The sequence below is a fragment of the Dendrobates tinctorius genome, unplaced genomic scaffold, assembly GCF_039654945.1.
Source record: "Dendrobates tinctorius isolate UK_male_01 unplaced genomic scaffold, ASM3965494v1 ptg000004l, whole genome shotgun sequence".
NCBI lineage: Eukaryota > Metazoa > Chordata > Amphibia > Anura > Dendrobatidae > Dendrobates > Dendrobates tinctorius.
Genome location: NW_027361672.1, coordinates 14,307,585 through 14,333,113, shown reverse-complemented (window position 1 = coordinate 14,333,113; position 25,529 = coordinate 14,307,585). Strand labels below are relative to the sequence as shown.

General features: G+C 42.8%; 1 protein-coding gene across 12 annotated transcripts in view; it reads left to right on the top strand.

The window, feature by feature from the left end:
* KCNG2 (potassium voltage-gated channel modifier subfamily G member 2) overlaps window positions 1-25,529 on the top strand; it is a 393,620-nt gene that overhangs the window by 126,110 nt on the left and 241,981 nt on the right. For 6 of the 12 annotated variants that reach the window (XR_012230512.1, XR_012230511.1, XR_012230508.1 and 3 more), the window contains 2 exons: window positions 19,230-19,332; window positions 19,916-20,314. The exons of 1 other annotated variant lie outside the window; for it this stretch is intronic. The gene's annotated coding sequence lies outside the window, so the exon portion shown is untranslated. Of the gene's footprint in view, window positions 1-19,229; window positions 19,333-19,915; window positions 20,315-25,529 lie in introns of those variants that run through there. 5 more of the 12 variants (XR_012230513.1, XR_012230510.1, XR_012230506.1 and 2 more) reach the window with 1 other exon arrangement.

Here is a 25,529-nt window from a genome sequence, read left to right as displayed (position 1 = left end):
CCCCTTTTTGAAGATAGGAACAACATTTGCTCTTCTCCAGTCTTCTGGCACTTCTCCTGTTCTCCAAGAATTTTCAAAGATTATAGAGAGGGGTTCAAAAATTTCTTCTGCTATCTCCTTCAGTACTCTGGGGTGTAATTCATCTGGACCTGGAGACTTGAATTCATTTAGGCTAGCTAAGTGTTTCCTCACTATCTTTCTGTTTATAGATATCCTGGATTCTTCTATTCCCTTAATAGGACAGTGAATAACAGTTGATGTTACATTTCCTTTCTGAGAGAAAACAGATGCAAAATAGGAATTTAAAAGTTCAGCCTTCTCAACATCCTGTCTTACCATTTCATCATTTTCATCCTGTAAAAATCCTATAGCATCTTTGACTTTTCTTTTACTTTTGACATATCCCCAAAATCCTTTATTATTGCTTTTGACATCTCTTGCAAGCCTCAATTCATTTTCAGCTTTAGCTAATCTGATTTGTGCCCTGCAGGTTCTGCAGACAGCATTATATTCTTCTTTAGATATGCCTCCCTCTTTCCATTTTATAAACATTTTTTTCTTCCTTTTTAGCATGTGCTTAAGTTCTGTGTTCATCCATCCTGGTTTCCTTAACTGCTTCCTATTCTTCCCTCTTTTCGGAATTGTTAACTGTGCTTTGAGAATTTCATTTTTCAAGATTTCCCATCCTTCCTGGACATTTTTGTCTTTAAGGATATCCAGCCATTGGATCCCTCCAATTCTCTTTCTGAATCCCTTAAATTCTGCCTTTCTGAAATCTAACCTTGACGTCTGAGTCTTCACAGGTCTTCCGCCTCTAGTTATCCAAAATTCTAAAATAGCATGGTCGCTACCTCCTAGGGTCCCAGCCACTTTTACCTCCTCAACCATTTCCTCCCTGTTTATAAGGATTAGATCCAAGGTAGCAGTTCCCCTTGTTTTCTCCTCTACCTTTTGGAAGATAAAGTTGTCAGCAAGAGAGGATAAGAATTTCCTTGACCTGTTAGTTTTGCCTGAGAGAGATTCCCAACAAATGTCTGGATAGTTGAAATCTCCCATGACAACTATGTCATATTTTTTGGAGAACTTGGCCATTTGATGCATAAAGAGTTCATCCATAGCTTCAGCTTGCACAGGCGGCCTGTAGTAAATGCCTACAATGGTGTCCTTTCCATTGTTCTGTCCTTGTATTCTTACCCAAACAGTTTCCACAGAACTCCCAGTCTCTGAAGCTTCAATCTCTGTGCAGATATACGCGTTTCTAACATACAATGCAACACCCCCTCCTCGTTTATCAAGTCTGTTTCTAGCAAATAAGTTGTATCCTTCTAGTCTTGTATTCCAATCATGTGTATTGTCCCACCAAGTTTCAGTGATTCCAATGACATCATATTTCTTTTCCTGTGTTAGTAGTTCCAATTCTCCTTGTTTGTTGCCCATGCTTTGTGCATTAGTATAGAAACATTTTAGTTTGTGATTGGTTTCTCTTTCTCCAATATTTTTATTAATTAGATTCTTTCGTCTTTGTTCTTCCTTTCCACTTCTAATAGCAGAGTTCTCAATAGCATTTGTCAGGTGTATGGCTTTTTCTGGTCTTTTGCTTCCCTTCCCATGTTGTTCTAGTTTAAAGCTCTCCTTACAAGTGTAGCAAGGCGACTTCCAAATACATGCTTACCAGTCTTCGTAAGGTGCACCCCATCTCTAGCAAGTAGTCCATCGTATAAGTAGTTCACTCCGTGATCCAGAAATCCAAATCGTTGCTGACGGCACCATCGACGTAGCCAGTTGTTCACCTGCAGAATCTTATTCCACCTCCTTGTTCCATGGCCATCCACTGGGGGGATGGAAGAGAAGACCACCTGCGCTCCCAGTTCTTTCACTTTCTTGCCTAAGTCTTCAAAGTCTCTGCAGATGGTTTCCAGGTCGTTTCTTGCAGTGTCATTTGTCCCCACATGTAGTAGCAGGAATGGGTAGTCATCTGTAGGTCTGAAGAGTCCTGATATCCTGTCAGACACATCTTTAATTTTTGCACCTGGAAGACAGCACATTTCTCTTGAAGTTATATCCGGTCTACAGATAGCAGCCTCAGTTCCTCTCAACAGGGAATCCCCCATGACCACCACTCTCCGTTTCTTCTTCACAACATTTTTCTTTCTCCATCCAGGAGGACTCTGAAGGCGTACAAGGTTGCTGCTTGTTGGCAAAGTCTTATCCTGATGTATTTCTTCATTGTTTTCCTGCGTGAGAGCCTGGTACTGGTTTCTGAGCAGTATGGGTGCTGACTGCCTCCTGATCCTCCTGCTTCTCTGGGTCACATGTCTCCATTCCTCTGTTTCTTCAGGTGCACTTCGAATTTCTTCTCTTTCTGTAACATGAAGAGATAATTCTGCTCTGTCCAAGAACTCTTCACCTTCCTTAATGATCTTCAACGTAGCTAACCTCTCTTCGAGATTTTGCAACTTTTCCTCCAACAAGTCGACACCCCTTCTTCTGTGCAATCGCCCACAATAAACATTTTGCATCATCAAGTCCAAAAAAGTCCATTCTATCAAAATATAAAATTATTGAAACCATGCTTTTGTAATGCTTTTACTTTTTGCAGGCTTCCAGTTTGGTCTACATTGGATTTGATGGACGACCTTGGATCAGCATGAGATTCATGTCGTTAATAAAATGGCTACAGAGGAATAGTGCCAGGAATGTTTTTTAAATAAAGTATTTTTATTTTTTAACACTATATTACATTAGTAATATACCGTATTTTTCGCTTTATAAGGCGCACCTGATTAGAAGACGCACCCCCAAATTTGTTGAAGAAAAATGTTTTTTTATGTTAGATGGAGGTGTCTTATAATGCCAGTGTCCGTCTTTCAAATCATATACCGTATATGTCCCTCATCCTGGTATCTATATAACCCCCATCCTGGCACATTGCCCACTTGTGCTGGCACATAACCCCCATGTCCCAAACTGGATATGGCCCCCCCGGTCACTATATGCCCCCCTGCTGGCACTCAAATGGCCCCCCTCTCTATGCCCCCCTGCTGGCACACACATGGCTCCCCTCTTCTATATGCCTCCGTGCTGTTACGCACATGGCCCCCGCATCCCTATATTCCCCCCTGCTGGCATTCAAACGGCCCCCCGTCCCTATATTCCCCCTGCTGGCACACATTGTCCCCCCGTCCCTATATTCCCCCCTGCTGGCACACGTCCCCCCGTCCATATATTTTCCCCTGCTGGCACACATTGTCCCCCGGTCCCTATATTCCCCCCTTCTGGCACACATTTTCCCCTCCGTCCCTATATTCCCCCCTGCTGGCACGCATTGTCCCCCCGTCCCTATATTCCCCCTACTGGTACACATGGCTCCTTGTTCATATATTCCCCCCTGCTGGCACACATTGTCCCCCCCATCCCTATATTCCCCCCTGATGTCACACATGGCCCCCATCCCTATATTTCCCCCCTCCTGGCAAGCACATGATATAATAATAAACAGTTAACTCACCTTCTGATGGTGATTCCTGCTTCCAGCTCCCCCCGTGGCTTTCCTGTGTCTGCTGAGAGCCTCCTCCTGTGAGGGCGCACACAGCTGCTGCTCATTCAGGCAGCTCACTGTAGCTACAGGACCTTCCATGATGTGACCAATAGGACCTGCGGTCACGTGACTTGCAGTGCACACTGGGAGTCACGTGACCGCAGGTCCTATTGGTCACATCATGGAAGGTCCTGAAGCGATGAACTGCCTGAATGAGCAGCAGCTGCGTGCGCCCTCACAGGAGGAGGATCTCAGCAGACACAGGAAAGCCACGGGGGGAGCTGGGAGCAGGAGTGATCATATGGTAGGTGACTATAGTGACAGGGGGAGAGTGCAGGCACATGTAATATGCACCGCTCCCCTGTCTACCAACTCGGCGCGGCTTCAGCACCGAGGTGATGGACAGCGGGTGCAGTGAATATTACATGAGCCTAATGAGCGGGAGCACAGGACCTCCTACCGTCTCTGCAGCCTGCAGCCAAGCCCACCCCAACCCCTGACACCACTCCAGAGCCACCGCCCCCCACTCTATAGCACAGCAGCACACAGATTCGCATTATAAGACGCACCCCCCACTTTCCCCAAAAATTTGGGGGAACAAAAGTGCTTCTTATAATCCGAAAAATACGGTATCTGACAGACCACTTTCCACTACAGTGTGTCTGTAAAGTCATGGTGCACTTTGGACCAGTCACATGAAAGCAACAAAAGAGATAGAACTGTGAAATCTGCACCAAATAAAAGGAAAAACCCTCCCAGGTTTCAGCTTTTCAGAATCCATGACCAAAGTGCTACGTGAATATCGGCGTGTTTATAACGAAGCGCCACCACATAGGAATAACATTACTCAGTGGGATAAGTAGTTGAAGGAAATCGGCAGTTTGGTGTTGAAACCCCGTTCTGGTAGGCCATCAGTCAACTGAAAACTGGGAGAGTTTTTCTTTTATTTGGAGCAGATATCACATTTCTATCGTCTTTTGTTGCTTTCCAGTGACTGGTCAAAAGTGCACCATAACTTTACTGACACACTGTATTTTACTATTGCTGGAACTTGATATTAGCCAGCGTTGTTTTTCGCCAAAGATTTGTTTCCCTCCCGACCCACACACAAACTATTATTTAACTACCCAAACACAGGGGTATTGTGAAGAACTGGGTTACCCTCATAATTGGACCATTCACTGTGACACGTCACCTCTGCAGTCACTGCTGAATGTTTTTAGGGTGTGAAGGAACCAACATCCATGGATCTTCCTATCCTGATAGTAACAGTTTGCTGCTGTGATTTTTACTTTGATGGGTTATTTAACATGAGAGGAACCCACATTATTTTTGTTTTCTTAGGCTGGTTTCACATTAGCGCATTTTCAGCGCGCGCACGGCCGGGGGTAGCTCCGCCCCCGAGCCGGCTCTCTGCCCGGCGTGCCCGCCCCTTGCTTGTAGCGCCGCCTACTAGCGGACAGCGGCGCCTGCGATCGGCGCACCCTATCTTTAGCATAGGGTGCGCAGATCGTGCGCAGGCCGTGCGCTAGTTGCGCTTTGACCTGCGCTGCGCACTTTTGACGGTGCGCCGTGCGCGCCAAAATCCGAAAAGTTTGATTTTGGCGCGCACGGCGCACCGTCAAAAGTGCGCAGCGCAGGTCAAAGCGCAACTAGCGCACGACCTGCGCACGATCTGCGCACCCTATGCTAAAGATAGGGTGCGCCGATCGCAGGCGTCGCTGTCCGCTAGTAGGCGGCGCTACAAGCAAGGGGCGGGCACGCCGGGCAGAGAGCCGGCTCGGGGGCGGAGCTACCCCCGGCCGTGCGCGCGCTGAAAATGCGCTAATGTGAAACCAGCCTTACTTTTCATTTATTCATAATTGAGTAGTTTGTATGTCATTAATCTGGAGCCATCTATTCCTATGTTTTAAGAAGAAAACAGGTAATTTTTGCCTTCTTGAGCTCCTGGTTATGTTTTCAAGCCAACACAGGATAAAACATTTACATGTGAAACAACCTAATTTATTTAGTTACGGTATTCTTTTTTTTTATGGGTCCGCACATTTTCATAATCAGTCGATGAAAAACCAACACCAGAAAATTGATCCTCTCAGGATAGAAAGGTCCTTTAGAATATTGGTTGCTTCCTAATCTAAAAATAATAGCTTGCAGCTGTCCCAAGGCACAGAGTATCACATTAGATGGTTTGTTTCTTGCAGGTAATCAACTTTTTCCAAATTGTCATGGTGCATTAGACAGTGAATTAAGACGGCAGACGTGTGAATCCTCACATCATGCACACTGTGTGTGTGAGGATTCTCCAGTGTCAGCCCTGGGAACAGTGATCATGTGACCTCAAGTTTGCTATATGCATACTCCTGGCTAGAACCCAGCTAGGAAAACCCCTTCTCTAACTAAATGTTTGCCCCAGTAAAAATAAAAATATCTAATTACCATTGCCATAAGTAATCAAGAGAAAGAGAGCAGCCAGCCGCAACTTTCCTGTTGATTATATTTGTCTGGACAAGTTCTGAACACTATTAACCTGCAGAATAACTCCATATCTGCAGGGTAATAAAATTTTATCACGTGACCATTCCTTTTAAGACAAACCATATTTTGGAAGAAAACACTCACAAGCTCGTTCACTCCCTTTTTTATATGCTTTCTAGTCCTTACCAGAAACACAATGTGCAATACAGTGCTCTGTTTATATTAAAATTATTATGAATTAATTTTAATTATTTTTATAATAACCTTTGTGGTGCCAACATATTCCGCAGCGCTATACAGTTTAAGGCTGTGTGCCCATGTAGCGTTTTTTTAAGCGTTTTTGATGCGTTTTTCGGGGTCAAACTGCATCAAAAACGCTTAAAAGAAGCATCCTATTCATTTAAATGCATTTTGGCCTTTTTGTGCCAATGGATGCATTATTTACCGCTAAGGAAACGCTTAGCAGTAAAAAACGCAGCATGTTCATTAATTTCCGCTTGGGTCCGCGTTTTTGGCTATTTCCTATAGTCCAAAAGACGCGTGGAAAAAAACGCATCAAAAACCCGTGGTTTTTGCGCAAAAAAACGTGCATTTTCTGGAAAGGAGAACCCTTTTCCTGAGCGTTTAAAAAACGCTACGTGGGCACATAGCCTTACAGTTTCAAACACAACAGTCATAAGTAACAACGTTAACAATAATACAATAATTAAAGCAAAATAAAACGACCCTTGTGAGAGCTTATAATCTGCAAATCTATCTATTTTTATTATTTCATTAGCAGTGTCCTCCATAGTTATGTCTGTTTTAAGATTGCTATATGAAAAAATGTACATTTTTTTTAACCCCCTTCATGACCTAATAGCCTCTGGAGCTGAGCCCCCATGTTTTCCAGCACATGTCAGCTGATTTATTCAACTGACAAGTACCCCTAACAGCCACGGGTGAAATCGCGATCCACCAACAGCTGTTGACTTATTAAACGCTGCTGGAAATCTCCAACAGCAGCATTTAACTTGGCTGCGTCGGAAGCACATCACTAATCACGCCCATCGGTGTCCGTGTTACATGAAATCGGGGCGCCGATAGGTTGACATGACAACTTGTGGTCTGCAGGAAAGCCATGTGGTTCACTGCCGATCTGCTATGAGCGCCGCCATATGGCTGGTGCTAATAGCACATTATCATTATTGCTACACATAGCAGGGCTGTAGCCCTGCTATGTGTTGTACAGGCGATCAAATGATCGCAGCTTCTAGTCTCCCATGGAGATTATAGGAGCAAGTGAAAAGTAAAAAAAAAAAAAAAAAAAGTTTTTAAAAACATAACGTTCAAATCACCCCCAATTCGAAATAAAACGCTAAAAACTCCCACATATTTAGTATTGCCGCGTTCAGAAACTCCCAATCTGTCAAAATATAACCAGAAGTAATCCGATTGGTAAATGTTGTAATGAGAAAAAAATCAAAACGCCATAATTAAGGTTTTTTTGGGCTCCACAACATTGCAATAAAATGCAATAACAGGCGATCAGAATGTCACATCTACACCAAAATGGTATCAATGAAAAACGTCAGCTCGGCGCACAAAAAATAAGCCCTTGCGCATCCCCAGATTCCAAAAAATGGAGATGCTATGGGTCTTGGAAAATGGTACCATTTTTTTTTTTTGCAAATGTTTTTTCACTGCTTTCAATAAAAAACACTTATACATGTTTGGTATCTGCGAACTCGTAATGACTTGGAGAATCATAATGGCAAGTCAGTTTTCGCATTTAGTGAACATGGTAAAAAAAACAAAACAATTGTGAAATTGCACTTTTTTTTTGTAATTTCACCGTACTTGGAATTTGTTTCCCATTTTAATAGTACACGATATGGTGAAATCAATGGTGTCGTTCAAAACTATAACTCGTCCCACAAAAAACAAGCCCTCACGTAGCTATATCTAAAAATTATGGCTCTGGGAAGAAGGGCAGCAAAAAACCCCGGAAAACCCCAAAGTTGTGAATGCATGTAATACAAAAACTTGACTAAAACTATAGGTAATTTTCTGATGATAGCTTCTCTTTGAGTTACTTAATGACTAGCTAGAAAAGTACTTTGGTAACAGAGGGAAAGATAATTTCATGAGTTGCACAATGTTTTCACGTGTATCTCTAAATCATGGGAGTTCTGCAAAGTGGTTCAATTTAAGGTGCATCCCCAGAGAGATAAGTGACACACTCTCAGTTAACTTCATTTGCATATTATAAATACTTTAAACTTTATAAAAGCTTCAGAAAGAAAGTTGTATCCAATGGAGTAAACAAGGCACAGTGTCCCTGTTCTTTTCTCCAATGGTATTCCTTTTTTTCCTTTGCTATTGTTACAGTAGGCTTCTTTTTCTTGAAATGATTAGACAAATCTGCATATGATAACAATCAAACCATTTCAGTTGCAATCATATTGTCACGTTTATTGTATGGAATTCTGCAAGAGCCATTGACTTTGGGAACACTCCTATAATACATTACCAAACACTTCAAAATTACTAAAAACAGGACATTGAGCAAATTATTCTCTGCAGAAATGCAGTAAAAATACAGACAATCACAGTGCTTTTATATTTCATAAAGCACTGATTATTTTTTTGTAAAGTAACCTAATGCAATGTGCTGTCTAATGCAAAATATGATTGAGATGATCTGTGTTGGTCGATCGAATGAGTAGTAATTTAAACAAACTCGCACTGTCAATTATGACACCATTACACAGCAGGGAGCAGACAGTGGGGTTGGTGTAAGATTAAATTGAATTGGTCTAAAGCAGCAGTAAATTTCATTGCTTCTGTCACTTTTTGAGATACTAAATTGCTGATTTTTAGTAAAGCTTCTTCAGAAATGTTGTAAAAAATGTCATAAAATGGCATGGAAAATGCCACAGATGCAGGAATTATATGGTGCAGTTTTTGTTACAATTGACGGGAGTAATGAAGAGGAATGTCCTAAAATGGGGGTCCCCAAACTGTGGCTTGGGAGCAACATGTGGCTCACAGGCCCATGATGTGTGACTCGTGGTTGACAAATAGCTATGAAGAGCAAATGTTAAGATGATGACTTTTAGGCCGGAGTCACACCACCGTAGAATAGTATGAGTGCTACTCGACAAAACATCGCATAGCACTCGGCCCAGTGTTAATCTATGTTGCAACTCACATCACTGTTTATTTTCTTAGGTGTATTCAGCGTGCATGTAAAATTGCAGCATGCTGCGATTGTCACCGAGACTCAGCCGCGACTCGCTAATGGGTGCGAGAAAAAATCGCACAGCACTCGGACCATGCGAGTGCTGTCCGAATTTTACACACCGGTGTCCTTTGAAAAGCCGGCAATTCATGTGCCGCATATAGTAAGATCACACTGACCGGTTAGAATAGATATATACACATAAAATACATAGCTATATAGATGTCAGCTTACACACACACATACTGTATATACTGTGTGTATGTGTGTATATATATATATATATATATATATATATATATATATATATATATATACAGTGGGTATGGAAAGTATTCAGACACCTTTAAATTTTTCAATATTTGTTTCATTGCAGTCATGTGGTAAATTCAAAAAAGTGAATTTTTTTCTCATTAATGTACACTCTGCACCCCATCTTGACTGGAAAAAAAAACAGAAAGGTAGAAATGTTTGCAAATTTATTAAAAAAGAGAAACTGAAATATTACATGGTCATAAGTATTCAGACCCTTTGCTCAGACACTCAAATTTAAGTCACATGCTGTCCATTTCCTTGTGATCCTCCTTGAGATGGTGGTACTCCTTCATCGGAGTCCAGCTGTGTTTAATTACACTGATAGGACTTGATTTGTAAAGACACACACTTGTCTATATAAGACCTCACAGCTCACAGTGCATGTCAGACCAAATGAGATTCATGAAGTCAAAGGAACTTGCCAAGGAGACAGAATTGTAGCAAGGCAGAGATCTAGCCAAGGTTACAAAAGAATTCCTGCAGTAATCAAGGTTCCTAAGAGCACAGTGTCCTCCATAATCCTTAAATGGAAGAAGTTTGGGACCACCAGAAGTGTCTTCCTAGACGTGGTCGTCCAGCCAAACTGAGCAATTGTGGGAGAAGAGCCTTGGTGAGCAAGGTAAAGAAGAACCCCAAGATCACTGTGGCTGAGCTCTACAGATGCATTAGAGAGATGGGAGAAAGTTCCACAAAGTCAACTATCACTGAACCCCTCCACCAGTCGAGCCTTTATGGTAGAGTGGCCCTACGGAAGCCTCTCCTCAGTGCAAGACATATGAAAGCCCGCATAGTTTGCTAAAAAACATATGAAGGACTCCCAGAGAAATAAGATTCTCTGGTCTGATGAGATGAAGATAGAACTTTTTGATGATAATTCTAAGCGGTATGTGTGGCAAAAACCAAGCACTGCTCATCACCTGCCAAATACAATCCCAGTAAAACATGGTGGTGGCAGAATCATGCTGTTGGGGGTGTTTTTCAGCTGCAGGGACAAGGACGACTGGTTGCAATTTAAGGAAACATGAATGCGGCCAAGTACAGAGATATCCTGGATGAAAACCTCTTCCAGAGTGCTCTGGACCTCAGATTTGACCAAAAGTTTACCTTCGAACAGGACAATGACCCTAAGCACACAGCTAAAATAACAAAGGAGTGGCTTCAGAACAACTCTGTGAACATTCTTGACAGGCCCAGCCAGAGCCCTGACCTAAATCCAAACTCTCTGGAGAGACCTGAAAATGGCTGTCCACCAACATTCACCATCCAACCTGACGGACATGGAGAGGATCTGCAAGGAAGAATGGTAAAGAAACCTCAAATCCAGGTGTTTAAAACTTATTGCATCATTCCCAAGAAGACTCATGGCTGTACTAGCTCAAAAGGGTACTTCTACTCAATACTGAGCAAAGAGTCTGAACACTTATGACCATGTGATAGTTCAGTTTTTCTTTTAATAAATTTGCAAAAATGTTTACATTCCTGTGTTTTTTCAGTCAAGATGGGGTGCAGAGTGTACACTGAGAAAAAAAATGAACTTTTTTGAATATACCAAATGGCTGCAATGAAACTGAAAAATTTAAAGGGTTCTGAATAACTTCAGTACCCACTGTATGTATAGATATTGCATAGATGGAAGAAAAGCCGGCAATTCATCTGCAGTGTACAGTACAATCACTACAGGAGACGACAGGATAGAAAAGATGGATTACATTCTGTAAATACAAATAGAATAGGTAGATATATAGATGTCAGTGACAAATACAATTAGTACAGTGTGTGTGCAAATTACTGTTCATGTATTAAATTAATAAAAGATAATTTGTTGGAAAAAATGGTGTGGGCTCCCGTGCAATTTTTGTAACCAACAGAGGGAAAGCTGATGGCTGGGAGCAGATGTTTATAGCCTGGAAAGGGGGTAATGCCCATGGTGCTTCTCTGGTTATTAATATCAGCTCACAACTGTATACTTAGCCTCTACTGGCTATTAAAATTGGGGACCTCCCAAAAAATGATGTGGAGTCCCCCTATAATTAATAACCTGCAAAGGCTATACAGACAGCTGCAGGCTGATATTGATAGCCTAGGAAGGGGCCTTGGATGCTGGCCCCCCTGGCTAAAAAGTCACCTCTCAGCCACCCCAGAATAGGCGCATCTTTAAGATGCACCTATTCTGGCGCTTAGCCTCGCTCTTCCCACTTGCCAAAAGGGGAGTGCGCTGTTCCGGGATCCTGACGGGCCTAAAAGGTATATACCATGGACGTTGATCCCATTTTTTGCACCTTTTGCACTGTGTCACTGGTTCAAGCTATTGGCTTATTTCATTGCACTATGACACTTTAAATTGTTTTTTCCCATACTGATGGGACTTTTTTCACACATTGCACTTATATGAGTAACTACTATATTTATTTCTCTCACCCCCGATTCATGAATTATTTGATTTATTTTTTATTTATTTTTGATTTTTTATTCATTCCTAATTTATTTGGGATCTTTATACCTGAATCATATAATACGATTGATTCATTCATTTTTTACCTCTCTACCTCTCCTGGTCCGTCATAACTATATATTAGTATAGTATGTTCATTTTTTCTATTTTTTATCAATTTGGTTATCTGAGCACAGGCAATTGTTTTTAAACTTTGTACTACTAATTGCCACTTGTATAAATGCATTTTAATTCAAATTTTCTTTTGGTACGATATTTCTTTGGTACCTATGTCTTTGGGATATTCCTTTCCTAGTCTATAATTGAGTGGTTTTCACTTTTTTTTTCTTTCAGCACACCTGGTAACTAATATATGTATGTATATATAAATATATATATTATCCAACTCTTGGAATTGACTACTGTGAGATCCTCAGGTGTGTTGCGTTTATTTATTGATATTTGTCGCAGCAATTAGAAGCCAGGCAGAGGGAGGGAGCCCCCTCTGCCCTCCAGTCATCGTCCCCACGACACCATCGCAGTGGCCGATCATTTCCATGGTGGAATCCAAGTCACCAGGCTTTAGCAAGTTAGTTAGATCATGCGCAGTGCATGATCTAACTAATTTGTGTCAGTGCAGCACTGACAGTTTCAAAGTATAGCAATGCTCCTAAATTGCTATGCTTTATTACTGCGATCAAAGTCCTGAAAGTGAAAGTCCCATAGTGGTAAAAAAAAAAAAAAAAAAAAAGACGGAAAAATATTTTTTGAAAAAAATCACAAAATAAAAAAGTTAAAAATATACTGTACCCCATAAATATTTTTATGAAAATACACGTTTGGTATCACCATGTCCAGAATGATCCGCCATATAAAAATGTCACACGAGTTAACTCCTTCAGTGAACACCATAAAAAAATTGCAAAACGTAATGCTATATTGTCATACCGCCACACAAAGTGGAAAGCAATCAAAAAGATGAATGTAAGCTAAACAAAAATGGTATAGATGAAAATGTAATCTTGTCACACAAACAATCAAGCCATCATACAGCTAAATCAGCTGAAAATTCAAAGAGATATAGCTCTCAGAAAAAAGATGCCAAAAAATTTTCTATAGAAGGTTTTATTGTGTAAAAGCGCCAAAACATAAAAAAAATGTGGTATCTCTGCAATCATACTGACCCAAAGAATAAACCTGCCTTATTCATTTTATGACACGTGGAGCTGCATAAAAATTTTTTTTACTGAATTTCTGATTTTCATTTAGTCTGCCTTCTAAAAATCGGAATAGAAAGTGATCAAAAAATGTCATATCCCATAAAATGGTGCCAATAAAAACGTTAACTCGTCCAGCAAAAAAACAAGCCTCACATGCCTGTCAGCAGAAGTAGGAAAATTATAGTTCTCAAAATATGGCGATGCAAAAACTAGTTTTTGCAATAAAAGGTGTCTTTTAGTGTGGGACAGCAGCCAAACATAAAAGCCCAATATAAAACTAGCATTGCTGTAATCGCACCGACTCGAACAATAAAGTCGTCTAATCACCTATACCTTATGAGAAACTGCATAAAAAATAAATAAAACCAATTCTTCACCTTCTGATGGTTTGTTCATTCAGTCTCCCGAAAATCGCAGTGAGGCTGCTTATCCTGCGCTCTGCTGAGCACTTAGGCTGGTTTCACATTTGCGTTTTTTTTTCGCGGTAATTTAGCGCTAAATAGCGCATGCGTTTTTTTTCCTATACTTTGCATGGGATGCGCTTATGTGCGCATACACATGCGTTTGTACTCGTTTTACCGCGCATGCGTTTTTTTGCGGTATGCGCTCGGGCGCACAAAATGCAACTTGTTGCATTTTTTGTGCGTCCGATTTGCCTCAAAAAAACGCATGCGCGCGCAATGCGTTTTTTTACAGCAAGACACCCAATATAAGTCTATGGGTGCGCATATGTGCGCATTGGCATGCTTATGTATGCGTTTTTTTGCACATGCGTTTTTTTTTTGTTAACCATGGAATTTAGGGGTTTGGGTTAGAGTTAGGGTTAGTTAAGGGGGGTTAGGGTCAGGGTTAGGGTTAAGTATGGTTTGGTTAAGGGTTAGGGTCAGGGTTAGGGTCAGGGTTAGGGTTAAGTATGGTTTGGTTAAGGGTTAGGGTCAGGGTTAGGGTCAGGGTTAGGGTCAGGGTTAGGGTTAAGTATGGTTTGGTTAAGGGTTAGGGTCAGGGTTAGGGTTAGGGTTAAGTATGGTTTGGTTAAGGGTTAGGGTTAGGGTCAGGGTTAGGGTTAAGTATGGTTTGGTTAAGGGTTAGGGTCAGGATTAGGGTCAGGGTTAGGGTTAAGTATGGTTTGGTTAAGGGTTCTGGTTAGGGTCAGGGTTAGGGTTAGGGTCAGGGTTAGGGTTAGTAAAGTCATGGTTTGGGTTAGTGTGAGGGGCCACCTAATGTTGGAAAAAAACGCAAACGCGGTAAAAACGCACTAAAAACGCATAAAAACGCTGCGTTTTTTTCATGCATGCTCATAAAAATGCTTGAAAAAAACGCAGCAGTTGTATGCTTTTGTATGCGTTTTTCAATGCGTTTTTTTGCGGGAAAAACGCGCTGCAAAAAAAAGCAAGTGTGAAACAGGCCTTACACCGCAGTTTCCGTGTAAATCTCTGAAATACGTAATTCAAATGAATCCCCCGATGGGAAATTCCCTATAATGAAGCAGATGGAGGCACTGTGGACTGACTTGTGATCCGGCGGAGTCCGTCTTTTTAAGCATGAATAAAAGTGCAGTCGGCCACAGTTTTATGCACTTCTGAAAAGAAGACTGCTGAACAGAAGCCAGATATAGTCCAGAGTAACTCTGCTGCCTCATTATAGTGAATAGATCCTTTGAGGGTTTCTTCTGGATCATATCACTCAGAGATTTAGATGGAAACCCGATATAAGTGCTCAGCGTAGAGTGCTGGATAAATGTGATCCCAATTGTTATATAAAATGTTCCTAACAAAATCTTCAATTTAAAAAAAGCCACCACTCAGGTCCGTCATCTGTTAATGGAAATATAGGGGCTTCCACGTTACTGGAGCACAAAGGCTCTAGAAAAGCAAAATCTGTCTTCACTCCCCAAATGAAGTTCTGCAAATTCTGCACTCCCAATTCCAAATGCCACCCACTCTTCTGAGCCTTAGTGTTCCTAAACCACATTTAGCATTCACATGTTTGGAATTTCTGTAGCTATAAGAGCCCACCTAATTTACAGGTGCGTGTCTTCAGAACAATAAGCTGGTCACTACAACATACTGGTGACTACAACGGGAGTTTGCAATTTTCACTCAGCAACATCCACTGCTGTTTGTTTCAGGAAAACACTCTTGGAGTCAATATCGTCACTAAGCCTGTAAATTCCCCAAGAGGTATAATTTCCAAAATGGGGTCACTTAAGTGGGGATTCTGCACTACTAGCACTTGGGAGCTCTGTATATGAAGTGCGCAAACTATTCTAGAAAAATCTGGCCTCCAGGAGGTAAATAGGTCTCTGTCTCTCCCGAGTCTTGTAGTGTGGCTAAGCGCTACTGTGGAGCCACATATTGGGTATTTCCATATTGTGGACAAATTTTGGTGCCATTTTTACCCACTTCCTCGTGTGAAAATGTAAAATCTGGGGCTAAACAAATTTTTGATGGTAAAAATGTAATTATTTTTTCTTCACTTCACAATGGTAAAAAAATTTTGTGACACACTTGTGAAGTCAATATAATCACTTCACCTCTAAATGAATTCATTGAGAGGTGTGTCTTGTAAACTGGGGTCACTTATGAGGGTTTCTGAGGTTTTGGCACCTCTGGAGCTATTCCAGTGAGCTATGGTTCCCACAAACCATAGCAGTAAACTCTGCACTATAATATGCCTCTTTTTCCCTTCTGAGCTTTGCACTCACCGTGACTGAAAAGTATTTCACAATTACATGTAGGGCATTGGCGCACTCAAGATTTTTTACAACAAACTGTGAGGCACATTTTTTCTATTAGCCCTTAGAAAAATTTAAAACTTGGGGCTAAAACATTTTAGTTGAAAAAATGTTATTTTTTCTTCACCGCCCAATGGTATAAAATTTTGTGAGGCACATGTGGTGTCAATATGTTCACTGCACCCCTAGATGAATTCACTGGGGGGTGTAATTTGTAAAATGAGGTCACTTATGGGGGTTTCTGCTGTTCTAGCACCTTAGGGGCTCTGCCAGTGTGATATGGCGCCCTCAAACCATTCCAGGAAAATCTGAACTCCAACATGGAGCTTCATCCCTTATGAGTTTTGCACTGTGCATCAAAAGTAGTTTTTTACCACATATGGGGTAAGTGTGTACTCAGGAGAAATTACACAGAAAATTTTGGGGTCCATTTTCTCATTGTGAAAATGCAAACATTTGGGGCTAAAACAAAATTTTTGTTGGGAAAAATATATATTTTTTTAATTTTCACAGATCAAAGTTGTAAAATTTCGTGAAGTACCTGGAGGTTCAAGGTGCTCACCACACGTATAGATAAATTTCTTGAGAGGTAACTGTTTGGGCACATCAGATGTTCTGCAAACGCGACTTGGCAACCACTAGTGACTCAAAAAGTCAAATGGCACTCCTTCCCTTCCGAGCCCTGCTATGCACCCAAATAGCAGTTTTCCTCTACATATAGGATATCAGCATACTCAGGAGAAATTGCACAACAAATTGTATGGTGCAATTTCTCCTGTTACTCTTGAGAAAATAAAAAAGTTGTGGCTAAAACATAATTTTGATGGAAAAAATTGGACTTCTTTTAACAGCTCAACGTTATAAACGTCTATGGATTAGATACATTCCTTGTGTGGTCTAATTTCCAAAACTGGGTCACTTGTGTGAGGTTTCCATTCTTTAGAAACATCAGGGGTTCTGCAGACATGGCTTAACATCCGCTAATGATCCTAGCAAATTTTGCGTTCAAAAAGTCAAACTCTGCTCCTATACAGTAATTTTACCCCACATGGGATATCGGTGTACTCAGGAGAAATGGCACAACAAGTTTTACAGTCCATTTTCTCCTGTTTCCATTGTGAAAATAAAAAATTGGGGCTAAAATAACATTTTTTTGTGGAAAAATTTGACTTCTTTTCATAGCTCAACGTTATAAACTTCTGTGAATTACCTGAGGGTTCAAAGGGATCGCCACACATATAGATACTTTCCTTGTGTGGTCTAATTTCCAAAATTGGGTCACTTGTGTGGGTTTTCCACTCTTTAGCAATATCAGGGGCACTCCAAACAGGACATGTCATCCGCTAATGATCACTGCCAATTTTGCATTCAAAACGTCAAACTGTGCTCCTGTTCTGAGCCCTGTCATGCGCCCAAACAGTAATTTTACCCCACAAGGAATATTGGCATACTCAGGAGAAATTGCACAACAAGTTTTGCATTTTCTCCTGTTACCATTGTGAAAATAAAAAAATGGGGCTAAAATAACACTTTTTGTGGAAATAAATATTTTTTATGTCTTCGTGGCTTAACGTTATAAATGTCTATGAAGTACCTGGGGGTTCAAGGTGCCCACCACACATCTAGATAAGTTCCTTGAGGGGTCTAATTTCTGAAATGGGTTCAATTGTGGGGAGTCTCTACTGTTTATTTTTCTCCCACATATGGGGTATCTGTGTGCTCAAGAGAAATTGCACAGCAAATTTTTGGGTCCATTTTCTCCCCTTACCCTTGTGAAACTAAAGACATTTGGGTCTAAAGTAAAAGTTTTTGTAAATTGCAAAAATTCCTGTCAAGTAAATGAATAGTTAGTAAACTTCTTGAATGTAGTTTTGAGCACCTTGAGGTGTGCAGTTTTTAGAATGTTGTCAATTTGGGGTATTTTCTGTAATATAGACTGCTCATAGTCACTTCAAATGTGAGGTGGTCCCTAAAAAATGGTTTTGCAAATTTTGTTGGAAATATGAAGAATCACTGGTCAACTTTTAACCCTTCTGACTTCTTAACAAAGAAAAATTTAGTTTAAAAAAGTGTGCTAATGTAAAGTAGACATGTGGGAAATGTTCTTTATTAGCTATTTTGTGTGACATAACTCTGATTTAAGGGCATTAAAAGTAAAAGTTTGAAAATTACTAAATTTTCTAAACTTTTACCAAATTTCTGGGGTTTTTTTTCACAAACAAGTTGTATCGAACAAATTTTTATCACTATCATGAAGTACAATATGTCGCGAAAAAACATTCTCAGAATCAGTGGGATCAGTTGAAGCATACCGGAGTTATGACCTCATAAAATGACAGTGGTCAGAATTGTAAAATTTGGCCTGGCCATGAGGGTGAAGGGGTTATATGTGGTTTAATATGAAATTTATGAATCCCTTTGTCTGCAGAATATATCTATAATGAAATCAGTTTCTCTATATTTTCCATGCATTATTTTAAAACCCCTCTTTAAACTGTTACTTGTTTCTGCATGAACAACTTGCATCCCTGAGAAAGTACAAAGCAGATGTTTCATGATTCATCCTATTCATATAGAAGATTAGCAGTTATATATAGTGCTTGCCATAGCAATTTTTGCCTATAAATAATAGACACATAAAATGGTTACAAGAAGCCTTTAAAATTGAAATTGGCATTCTGCCCCTGTTCATAATGTTTGCTCACACGGTTTGCATAAGAGAGGATGAAAGCAAGAACCAGTATCAGGTCAGAGATTAAATACAGTGCTGCTTCACATTATCAAGTTTGCAATCACTCATGTCAATGAGGAAGCGCTGATAATTTGCAAGTGTTCTCTGACACATTTAAACGGAGTCCCCAGTTTGTTAGATGCCAGTCCCTTTCTCATATAATTGACAGCTCTATCAATGACAGCATCATATAGCCAGACAGGGCCTTTTAAATCAAACTCCAAGTGATCTTATGTCTTTAATTTACAAAGTAGAGAAACAAATGTGATTTTTACATATTTATAGTCATCAAATAGATAGCATGTATATAAGTATAAATGATTAATAGTTGTCAATGGTGTACATGGAAGAGTAGTTCCCATTGTAAAATTTAAGGAGCTTCTGATTCACAAGAGGACACAACCTATAAGTAGACAAGTTGGTTACATCATCTGACTTAAAGGGAATCTGTCACCTCATTTTTGCCCTATGAGATGCGGCCACCGCCATCTGGGGCCAATCTACAGTTGAGCAAAGCATACTGCGCAGGCGCGGAAACCAACGTTATATGTGATATTCACAGATGAAGATTACGTGCAGCAAGCCGAGGAGGATGGGGAAAGGTGACAAAGCCACGCCCATTGGACTGGACCGCGGCGATTTGCATACATCCCCAACACAAAAAGGTATTTATGCCTCAAAGGTGCGGGGTCAGGGGGAATAAAAATCCTAATAGAATCCTTATGGGATGCACAATTGGGTGATATCTTTACATGATATCCCTAAATATGGGTGACAGATTCCCTTTAATAGTGATGAGCGAATGTGTTCGCCACTACTCAGTACTCGCCCGAGTATCACTGTACTCGGTGTACTCAGCGAGCACCGAGCATTTCCAGGATTACTCTGCAGGAACTCGGGTCTTCACCCAGCTTTTTTGGCGGACTTTACAGAACCAATCACGATGCAGGGAGAGAAAAAACAAGGGTTTTTTAAGCAAAAACTGACAAAAAACACTCCAAAAAACACCCAGACACCTATCGAGCAGATTTTTAGCCTTCCCATTGACTCTTATTGTAAATTATTAAGCAACATGCTAGCACAAGGCGCCAGAAGAAGATTCATGTTCATTCTTTTAAACACTTGGCATCTTTGAAAGACATTAGAAAACCTGAACATATGAACAGCAAGTAGTTTTCCCATACAAATTAATAGGACCTTTCTTTTGATTTTTTTTGTTAGTTCTTTTTCCTCCGTTTTTTTTTGCAGATCAGGATCCGCAAAAGACATATTGTGAACATACCCTTAAATGGAACCTGTCATGGGAAAAAATCTTTTCGGCCTGGATCACACATGTGAGGAATACGGTCGAGTCTCGCATGTTAATACCCGGCACTGCCGCCGGCACTCAGGAGCGGAGCGTGCGGCTCCATGTATTGCTATGTGGCCGCACGTTTTTTGTTTTTTTTTATATGTCACATGATTGTATTTGTATATTTCATTGGCTTGCAGTCGCTATTTAGCCAGCTATGTTGATAATTGTGATCAGCTGTGAAAAATTTCCTTGAGAACGAAACGCGTCGCTGTATGCTGCATGTGCATTTTCACTATTGAGGAATTTGGTAAATTCATCTATTTTATGGATCAATAAAGAATTTGCAATTTTAAGGAGCTGGATCATATACTCTTCATTTTCATAAAAGTATCACACATGGAAAGATTAGAAGCAATAGCTCAGTGAAAATCATAACAGCCTTATTCTACATTCACATCTGTGTGAAGTCAGTGTGCTGTCGAATTTTTTTTTTTGTTAGACTGCACATAGACCTGTTGAGTATGTCCTATTCTAATTCTCAAAATCTGACAAGAAAACAGTGCTCAGCCTAGATGAGTTCACCCCCTTTGAAAAGTAACATTTTAGTCAATATTTCGGTGAATACAAGAACAATTTCCAAAATTTTGATAAGACTAAGTATTATAGCACATTTTATTAACCCATAACATGAAGATAAGGTTAATAAAATAACTTTCATTACAAAATCTTAATTTTTACTCAATTTAGTTGATGCAAAAAATGAATACACTTCCACGTGAAAATCTACTACATCCAGTATTTTGTCTGACCTCCATGATTTTTAAAGCGAACCTGTCACCAGGTTTGGACGATACGAGTTGGGGCCACCGCCTTTCAGGGCTTATCTACAGCATTCTGTAATGCTATAGATAAGCCCCTGAACCGATACACTGTGACACGGGCGGCTGTGTCTGCTGCAGGCCGCGTCACAGAACAGAGGGCACCGCTGCACACAGTTCCGGATCGCGGCTGTGATCTCCCCGGTTCGGGGAACCGGCTGCTTTTTTAACAATCGGTTCCACCAAACCGAGGAGAACCGGCTGAAGCCCACCCCTGGCGACACCCATCGGACCGGACCGCCCCCTAGGTGAATATAGTAAAACTTATTTTTCTTCTCTTGCAGGGAGCTGTGCATGGCCATCACCTTGACAGCTGCACAGCTCCCGCTCCCTCTACTTCCAGGTCAGGTGTCGGGCCTGCGCGATGACGTCATCGCGCAGACGCCGACATGCACCTGGACGCTGGCTGCAGAGAGGAGCTGCTGGGGAGCGGTTGTGAGGTAAGTATGGGAAACTTTTTTTTTAAATGAATTCAGTGGGTGAGGGGGCAGCAAATGATGGAGGGGGGGTGAATGGGGCTGTACATGATGGAGGGGGGTGAATGGGGCAGCTGTACATGATGGAGGGGGGTGAATGGGGCTGCATATGATGGAGGGGGTGCGGGGGCTGTACATAATGGAGGAGGGTGAATGTGGCTGCATATGATGGAGGGGGTGCGGGGGCTGTACATGATGGAGGGGGTGAATGGGGCTGTACATGGAGGGGGTGAATGGGGCTGTACATGATGGAGGGGGGTGAATGGGGCTGTACATGATGGAGGGGGGTTTATGGGGCTGCACATGATGGAGGGGGTGAATGGGACTGCATATGATGGATGGGGTGAATGGGGCTGTACATGGAGGGGGGTGCATGGGGCTGCACATGATGGAGGGGGGTAAATGGGGCAGTACATGATGGAGGGGGTGAATGGGGTTGCACATGATGGAGGGGGGTGCATGGGGCTGCACATGATGGAGGGGGGTGCATGGGGCTGCACATGATGGAGGGGGGTGAATGGGGTTGCACATGATGGAGGGGGGTGAATGGGGTTGCACATGATGGAGGGGGGTGAATGGGGCTGCACATGATGGAGGGGGTGAATGGGGCTGCACATGATGGAGGGGGTGAATGGGACTGCATATGATGGATGGGGTGAATGGGGCTGCACATGATGGAGGGGAGTGAATGGGGCTGCACATGATGGAGGGGGTGAATGGGACTGCATATGATGGATGGGGTGAATGGGGCTGCACATGATGGAGGGGAGTGAATGGGGCTGTACATGATGGAGGGGGGTGCATGGGGCTGCACATGATGGAGGGGGGTAAATGAGGCAGTACATGGAGGGGGTGAATGGGGCTGCATATGATGGAGGGAGGGTGCGTGGGCTGTACATAATGGAGGAGGGTAAAAGGGGCTGCATATGGTGGAGGGGGGTGCGGGGGCTGTACATGGAGGGAGGTGAATGGGGCTGTACATGATGGAGGGGGGTGAATGGGGCTGCACATGATGGAGGGGGGTGAATGGGGCTGCACATGATGGAGGGGGGTGAATGGGGCTGCACATAATGGAGGGGGGTGAATGGGGCTGTACATGATGAGGGGGGTGAATGGGGCTGTACATGATGGAGGGGGTGAATGGGGCTGCACATGATGGAGGGGGTGAATGGGGCTGCACGTGATGGAGGGGGGTGCATGGGACTGCACATGATGGAGGGGGGTAAATGGGGCTGCACATGATGGAGGGGGTGAATGCGACTGCACATGATGGAGGGGGTGAATGGGGCTGCACGTGATGGAGGGGGGTGCATGGGACTGCACATGATGGAGGGGGGTAAATGGGGCTGCACATGATGGAGGGGGTGAATGCGACTGCACATGATGGAGGGGGTGAATGGGGCTGCATATGATGGAGGGGGGTGCGGGGGCTGTATATGATGGAGGGAGATGAATGGGGCTGCACATGATGGCGGGGGTGAATGGGGCTGCACATGATGGAGGGGGTGAATGGGGCTGCACATGATGGAGGGGGGTGAATGGGGCTGCACATGATGGGTGGTGAATGGGGCTGCACATGATGGAGGGGGGTGAATGGAGCTGTACATGATGAGGGTGTGAATGGGGCTGTACATGATGGAGGGGGTGAATGTGGTTGCACATGATGGAGAGGGGTGAATGGGGCTGCACGTGATGGGGGGGTGAATGGGGCTGCACATGATGGAGGGGGGTGAATGGGGCTGTACATGATGAGGGGGTTAATGGGGCTGTGCATGATGGAGGGGGTGAATGTGGTTGCACATGATGGCGGGGGGTGAATGGGGCTGCACATGATGGAGGGGGGTGAATGGGGCTGTACATGATGGAGGGGTGAATGGGGCTGCACATGATGGAGGGGGGTGAATGGGGCTGCATATGATGGAGGGGGGGTGAAAGGAGCTGCACATGATGGAGGGGGGTGAATGGGGCTGTACATGATGGAGGGGGATACGGGGGCTGTACATGGAGTGTGGTGATTGGGGCTGCACATGATGGAGTGGGGGGAGTGAGGCTGTACATGTAGTGGGGCTTTACACGATGGAGTGGGGGGAGTGGGGCTGCACATGATGAAGGGGGAGTGGGGCTGTACATGATGGAGTGGGAGGAGTAGGGCTGTACATGATGGAGTGGGGTTGTACATGATAGAGTGGGGGGAGTGGGGCTGTACATGTTGGAGTTGGGTTAGTGGGGCTGCACAAGATGAAGGGGGAGTGGGGCTGTACATGATGGAGTGGGGCTGCACATGAAGGGGGAGTGGTCCTGTACATGATGGAGTGCGGCTGCACTTGATGGGGTAAGGGGGACTGCACATGATGAAGGGGGACTGCATATGATGAAGTGGGGGGTAAGGGGGACTGCACAGGATGAAGTGGGGGTAAGGGGGACTGCACAGGATGAATTGGGGGTAAGGGGGACTGCACATGAATTGGGTAAAGGGGACTGCACATGATGTGGGGGTAAGAGTGACTGCACATGATGATGGGGGAGTGGGGCTGCACATGATGAAGTGGTGGGTAAGGGGGACCGCACATGATGAAATGGAAGGGGGATAGGGGGCTGCAAATGATGAAGGGGCACTGCAGATGAAGTGAGGGGTTATAGGGGACTGCAAAGGATGAAGTAATGGGACTTCAAATTAAAGTGGGGAGACTGCAAATGATCATGTGGGGGAGAGGACAGGGGACTGCAAATGATGAATTCAGTGTGAGTGACTGGGCACAGCAATTTAATTCAAGGTGAGGGGGTGAGGAGAGCAAATGATGAATTGAAGGTGGGGGTGAGGAGAGCAAATGATCTATCTGGAGAATAAATAAAGAATTTTGAGTGTGGGGGAGTAAGTGATGTATTGAATGTGGGGTAGAGCAGTTGATAATGAATAGAGGGTGGGAGAGAAAGACAAGACAATGAATTGAGGTGGGAGGGCATGTAAATATAATGAATCGGGGATCAGGTTAGAGTGGGAGGTACATAGTGGGGGGGCGTTGAAGTGCCTGGTAATGAATTGGGGGAAAGAGTACAGGTGCTAATTTATATATTAAATGGGGAAAGTGGCATTTATAGTTAGTGGGTGCACAGTGGTGGATTATAATTTGTATTTGGAATGGTGGGTTGCATAATAACCAATTATGTATTAATGGTGGGTGCACGTCTGTATTCAGATATGTAGTGTAGAAGAAAGGGAAAAAATTGGGAATGTGCTCTGGAAGTGGTGCTCTAGGTAACTGTTATTTCATGCAGAGACGAGTCCTGGCTGGAAGAAGTGATGGCGGTCTGTGCTGGATGAAAAAGAAAAGCAAAGATGAAGGACTTCAGCTAGAGACATCACTGGTGAGTCAGTGTGTGACCTGTACACTGACAGTAAATACAGAGTTCCTGTATACAATTGCACTTAGTATTGTGTTTTTAATTAATGATCAGTATTGTAGTATTCAGTCACTATGTGGTGGTAATATGTGGTCTGGTCATGGTGTGGTGGTATTTGTTCTTCCTTGTATGTGGTGTTATTCAGTCACTATGTGGTGGTAATATGTGGTCTGGCCATGGTGTGGTGGTATTTGTTCCTTGCATGTGGTATTATTCGGTGACTATGTGGTGGTAATATGTGGTCTGGTCATGGTGTGACGATATTTGTCCCTTGTATGTGGTATTACATGTAAATGTATGTGACTCATTCCCTTAAAGAAAAATACATAAATATATATTTTTATTAGTTTAGAGTAGAGTAGGGCCCGGCTGAAAGAGTCTCCCATGTCGTGGTATCAGCTTAAAAATTATTTTGGCCAGAACAAAAGCTGCTGGTTATATATGTGATCTGGTGTTTGATGGGAACTGTTAATATCAGAATGTAGTGCACAGCCTGGCCAGCCGGTCAGTCAAGTGAGACAGCTACATAGAAATATATGCAGCTGTCACACACGGGTCAGGAGAGCTGCTGGCCAGAATGTGCACTCTTCTGATCTCATTCCAATTTATTTTTTTTCAACTGTTTGACTGCGCTCCTACTTATATATGTTTGAGGAAAAGGTGTGGCTTAAAATGGGTGTGGTTTAAAATGGGTGTGGCTTAAAATTGGTGTGCTTTTCTTACACAAACACAACCTGTTGTTAAAAATTTGAATCCCACCCCTGGGTGTCGCATGTCCTAGTCCGGCGCCTCCCATCTTCGATGCCGCCCTC